Source organism: Grampus griseus (assembly GCF_964374135.1).
Source record: "Grampus griseus genome assembly, chromosome: 8".
NCBI lineage: Eukaryota > Metazoa > Chordata > Mammalia > Artiodactyla > Delphinidae > Grampus > Grampus griseus.
In genome coordinates this window covers 100,373,779-100,379,778 of record NC_139002.1, presented here as the reverse complement: position 1 = coordinate 100,379,778, position 6,000 = coordinate 100,373,779, and the positions used below count along the sequence as shown (strand labels likewise).

The following is a 6,000-nucleotide window of genomic DNA, read 5'->3' as shown; positions in this document are numbered from 1 at the left end:
AAAGGGTTTATAACAAAAGGTTAAGGTCATCTGCCCTGGCCCTCCCCATCCTCTAGAAACAGTTTCAGCCCAGCTTTCTGGCAGCTGCTCTCAATGGGAGCTACTCTGACATTATGTTCAAAGTGAAATGTTTGTAAAACCAGCCATGGCATCCCTCAAAAGAGTTATTGGTGTCTCAGAAGGGTTAGTACCTTGAGACTGCTTTCCCCACTGATCCCTTCCGTGGTCTAACAGGTGACCTCTCGTTGGAGAAGGGTGATCACCTGACCCAATGGCCGTTAATTCTTAGCAGGCCTGGCAGCCTATGAAGAGGCAAGAAAGAGTAAACTCTGCCCAATAGGGGCAACGGTGATTATCTTAGCCAATCAGATCCACTCTCTCTAGAATTTGAAATAGAAATTTGAGACTACTGAAAGAGTGTTAACACAAAGAATAAAGAACAGAGTCAAGTAAGAAGAATGAGACCTAGAATATTGCTGTTCCTGGCACTATCACCACCCGTGGATTTTATTGTTATGTGACCCAGTAATTTTCATTTTGCAGAAGCTGTTTGAGTTGGGTTTCTGTTACTAGAGACGATGGTCTTAATTCAACATCCAAATAAGGTTTTGAATTTGGGTGGCACGGTTTCCTTGGTCTAAGAAGCTCTCGTTCTGGGGTCCCATTTTTACAAAGCTGCAATTTATGGACGCTGCTGAGAGGCAAACAGGGAATGGGCTTCATCTCTAGGCCTGGTTGTCCAGTACAAACTGCCTAGAGAAGAGAGCGCTGGCATCAGGGCCTTGCTTCAAGGCGCCACCCTCATGATTCTGCGCAAGTGAGGATGTTTAAGGCCATCTGTTATTTTTAAGGCACTACCCGTACAGAATGGACTAAATGTAACCTAGGGCCTCGGGAAACGGCTTACTTTTCGGGAAGCTACTCAAGTGTTGTTTTGAGGAGCCCACCAGTCAGTTCCAGACTGACAGCCACTGCTGTTTGCCAGGGGACACTTAGGACTGTGATCACTCCAGTCCCGGCGTGGGGGTTCCGCAGTCTGAGCTCAGACCATGTAGGGAGTCCCTCGGTGCTGAGATTCCATTTGTTTCCTTTCGGCTCTCCTTTGGGTCACTTTGAGCAGACCCCCACAAGGCCGAGCTCTGTTAAGAAAGGTGACCCTCTCCCGCCTTCCAGAGGATCAGCAGACGCTTGCGCAGGCGCACTCGCACAGGACGGCTTGGGTTCCGCCCAATGGGCGGTGTCCCTTCTGGGGGCGGGGCAATGGCCTGCGGGGGGCGGGCGTCCACCATGAGCTAGAGGGATCTCGTGGGCCTTCCCGTGGGTGTGGTCCCGGGTGGCAGCTAGGGTGTGTGTGGCGGGGACGGGAGGACGGTGTCGGGGTGAATCAGAGGCCCCCGGCGCGCACAACGTGCTGCGGGACGAGTGGCGTGGGCCCCAGCTCCCAGCGCCCGGACGTTGAAGGGGGGGGGTCACATCCGGCGGGAGGGGGCGGGCCTCGTGGACCCCGGAAGTGTGGGCTCCGGCTCCGATTTAACCCGCGACAGCTGTGGCGGCGACTGCGGCGGCAGGGGTAGGTGAGAGGGGCCCGGGGAGGGGCAAGGACGGGGATGGGGGCGGCGCTGGCAGTTGCTCCCGGCGCGCCTCCGCCTGCCCGCCTCACCTTGGCAGAGGCTGGTGATTGGGCGCGAGGGGCGCGTGACTCCGGCGGAGGGCCGGCGCCCCTGCCCCTCGCAGTGGGAGGGCGGGAAGGAGGGAGGCATCGCCGGGGCTCCCTGCGCAGGTCGCGCCTCCAGCACCCCACCCCCTCACCGCCACCTTTCACCCTCCACCCCCTACTTGAGCGTCCTGCTGGTCACACATTTGGTGACGTTAGAGCCAGTTTGCCCATTGTATAGGCGGGGAAAAGAAGCCTAAGAATGGGGTTTGACTTGCCAGAGGAAGTCCAGCGGCAGAACGGGGTGTGAGGGACGCTCTCAGGGCTATGCCCTTTCTCCAGGGCAGTGAGGTTGTGGCTTTTCAGCCTAGATTCTGTTCTTATCCTTTATTCCGGACCCGGACTTGGGCTGCCCAGCATCACTGACCACTCCCTATTTATGGGCCTGCTGGGTACAAAGGTCATTGGTGTTTGTGAATCTCCAGTGTGTGCCTGGTTCCTCCTGAATTTAGAGAGCAGTGGTGTGTGTGTGTGTGTGTGTGAGTGTGACTGGCAGAGTTGACTCCACACCTCAGGGTTTCAGTCCCTGAGACTAGTCAGTGCTCTCTCAGCCACACAATGTCTGGGCTCACTCACCCTTGGGAATGTCCACTCTTAGCTCTGGAAACTTCAAAAACTCACTTCCCTTCACTTCAGCAATATCCCAGTAGTACTGTTGCTGACTCAGGCCTTTTCCACCCTCTTCATGGGCTCCCTGCCTCTTACCCAGGAGTCCCATTTCCTACTGCTGTACCCAAGATGCTGCCACCTGACTGTCAGGCTGTGACTGGCAGCCCTAGAGCTGGAAGTGGTGGTGACCAAGGGATTTGGAAAGGAAAGACTTTCTTTGGCTATTGTCCAAAGCTGCGACCCTGGACAGGCCTGAACTCTGGTTCTGGATGGGAGTGAGGACTTGGAGTGAAATACTGGACCCTGAAGTGAGAGTTCTTGGCAGTCATAATGTCCAGAAAAGCTTTTTTCCTAGATATCTGAGAAATCTGGCTTGGTGCCTTTGTAGTTTCCGTTAGGTAGAAATTTTTCTTTGTAGATTTCATCTGGGCAGCTTCTGATGGCTGTGTTTTGTTGTTGTTTGTTTGTTTGTTTGTTTTTAAGGTAGCAAAAGCTCTGATTTCTTGCTTGGCTGCCATGTGCTATTGGCAGTGTTCTGGGGGCTTTGTGAACATACTGGATTCTGGGAACACTCAAGGTAGGTGATGAGCCCATTTTGCAGATGAAGTAAGTGGATAGTAGAGATGTTAGGTAGGGTGCTACAGCCAGTAAATGGCCAAGTTGGGATTTAACCCATCAGTCTTATTTCCAAGCTAATGTATTTGCTGGATGTTAAGAATCATCTGTGATGCTTGTTAGAGATACAGAGCCTCAACTCTGGATATTCTTGCTTAGATTCTGGAGAGAGACCCAGGAGTTTGTGTGTTTTTTTTGTTTGTTTTTTTTTCGGTACGCGGGCCTCTCACCGCTGTGGCCTCTCCCGCCGCGGAGCACAGGCTTCGGACGCACAGGCCCAGCGGCCATGGCCCACGGGCCCAGCTGCTCCGCGGCACGTGAGATCCTCCCGGACCGGGGCACGAACCCGCGTCCCCTGCATCGGCAGGCGGACTCCCAACCATTGCGCCACCAGGGAAGCCCAGGAGTTTGTATTTTTAACACTTGCACTGGGTGATTCTTACTGTAAGGCAAGTTTGGGAAGCACTGCCTTAAGGAGTTTGTAGATTTGCTGAGCTTGGAAGTGAAATTATTTCTAAGGCTTCTTGTTATTTTTTTGCTTATTGCTGTGTAATTTGCTAATCTGCCGTTAAAAGGGCATTGGGGTAGCTAGCTGTATGAATCATCTCTTGAACACTGTTGGCCAGTCCTAGTAGGGTTTTTCCAGACTGACCTAATCAGATCAGCAAAGACCTTGTTTTAATCCGATTGGATCTCTGTTCGGAAATTCTTTTAGTTTCTCCTCAGAGTCTGGAGTTTTCAGAAGGTTCCAGTTCATTCCTGGATAGTTGCTCCTTGACAGAGAGATCTCTGTAAAGGCAAAGGTCTGTGAGCTTTTGGGAGCTTTAAAGGCATGTTTATTTAGCAGGTGTTTCCTCCACTGCATTTCTCTCCCCTTCACTGGTTTATGTCAAAGGCTTGAGCAAATACCAAACAGCTTTGTTTATTGTGATTTAGCTGGGGCTGACAAGTGGAGTCCCTGGGGCTTAGGATGGGCCAGACAGGGGAGGAGAGGGGACACTGAACCATGGAAGTCAAACGGATAACCCAGGTCAGTTATGACTAGCCTTGAAGACATGTTAAGTACTGCTAATTTATCTGCTCCCTCCTGGGCAGAATTAGAAGTAGTGAAAGAGGCAAAGTCAGCATTATGCTGTTACTTTATTCTTCCTCTGTCCAGTGAACACTGATTTCTAATTTAATTTCTTTGTAAACAGAGGATGTACTTTGTATGCTTTGAACCGTTTTAATTTACTGTTCCATATATAAACATTTTGGGGTGTTATGTTCTTTTGATGAATTGGCCTCCTTTATCATGAAATGACCCTTTTAATCCCTGATAGTGTTCTTTGCTCTGAAATCTACTTTGTCTTGTTTTAATATAGCCAATCCAACTTAAAAAAAATTTAGTGCTAATGGATTGATATCCAGAATATTTGAAGAATTCCTACAACAGTGAAAATACAAACAACCTGATTAAAGTGGGCAAAGGACTTGAATAGACATTTCTCCAAAGAAGGTATACAGATGGCCAGTAAGCACATGAAGATACTCAACATCACTAGTCATTAGGGAAATGTGAGCCAAAATGACAATGAAATACCACTTCACACCCATTAGAATAACTCTTGTTAAAAAAACCCAAAAAACACCAGAGGTATTGGCAAAGATGTGGAGAAATTGGAACCCTTATTTATATTACTGGTGGGAATGTAAAGTGTGCAGCTGCTGTGGAAAACAGTATGGCAATTCCTCAAAAAATTAAAGATAGAATTACCGTATGATCTAGCAATTCCAGTTCTGGGTGTATACCCTAAAGAAGTATAAGCAGAGACTCAAACATATATTTGTGCACCAATGTTTCTGGCAGCATTATTCACGATAACCAAAAGGTAGAAGCAACCCAAGGGTCCACTGACAGATGAATGGATAAACAAAATGTGATACATGCATACAATAGAATATTATTCAGCTTTAAAAAGGAAGGAAATTTTTGACAACATGGATGAAAATTGAAGAAATAATGCTAAGTGAAACAAGTCAGTCACAAAAGCATAAATATTGCATGATTCCTCTTATATAAGGTTCCTAGAGTAGTTAAATTTATAGAGACAGGAAGAGTGATGGTTGCCCAGGGCTGGTGGAAGGGAGGAACGGAAGTTAATGTTTAATGGGTACAAAGTTTCAGTCTGGGATAATGAAAAAGTTCTGGAGGTGGATGGCGGTGATGGTTGTACAACAGTGTGAAAGTATTTAATGTCACAAAACTGTACACTTAAAATGTTTAAAATGGTAAATTTTATGTATGTTTTACCACAATTAAATTGATAGGGATTTAAAAAAATTAGTGCGGTGTATCTCTTTACATCTATTTACTTTTGGACTATTTGTGTCTTTATTTTTAAAGTGGGTTTCTTGTAGGCAGCATATAGATGAGTTTTGCATTTTGTGAAATCCAGTCTTAAAAATTCTGCCTTTTAATTGGGATGTTTAGACCATTTACATTTAATGTGATTATTAGTGTAGTTGGGTTTAACTCTCAAGGTCCTTCTACTCCACCGTCTTGCTCCAGGTAATATGTTTTAATTTAACATGAGCGTGTCACTTGGGCTGTTTCCTTTACAATTCCCTCTGACAGCTGTGCTCTGAGTCCAAGATGTGCTCTGAGTCTACTTGTTGGGTAGACATCCTGTCAGAGGTTCCTCGGTGGGGTGCAGTGCCTGAGGGGCAGGCCTTGAATCTGAGACACATGGGATGCTGGGCGCTGGGCCCTGGTGGGCTCCATCTCTGCTCTAGAGCGCAGTGTGTGGGGGATCTGCTTGCATCCGGGGCCCAGGTTACGTCTCCTACCCAGGTTTGCATCTGAAGGGTTAACGACTCTAGCTGGGTTTAACTTTATCATCTTGCTGCTTGTTTTCAATCTGTTCCATGTTCTTTCTTCCCATGTCCCTTTTTTCCTGACCTCCCTGGGACTGAGCTGTTTTTATGATTCCATTTTATTTCCTTTGTTAGTTTATTAGCTGTAACTGTAACTGTTTTTTTTTTTTTTTTTAAGTGGTTGCTTGGGAATTCCCTGGCGGTCC

The 6,000-nt window shown here is 47.6% G+C and overlaps 1 protein-coding gene across 2 annotated transcripts in view; it reads left to right on the top strand.

The window, feature by feature from the left end:
- The first annotated feature begins 1,308 nt into the window (after window positions 1-1,308).
- The window catches only part of VPS37C (VPS37C subunit of ESCRT-I), a 28,657-nt gene continuing 23,965 nt past the window's right edge, over window positions 1,309-6,000 (top strand). Inside the window, exons 1-2 of one of the 2 annotated variants that reach the window (XM_082659258.1) lie at window positions 1,309-1,574; window positions 2,811-2,900. The gene's annotated coding sequence lies outside the window, so the exon portion shown is untranslated. The remainder of the gene's footprint in view (window positions 1,575-2,810; window positions 2,901-6,000) is intronic. The other variant, XM_082659257.1, reaches the window with a different exon arrangement.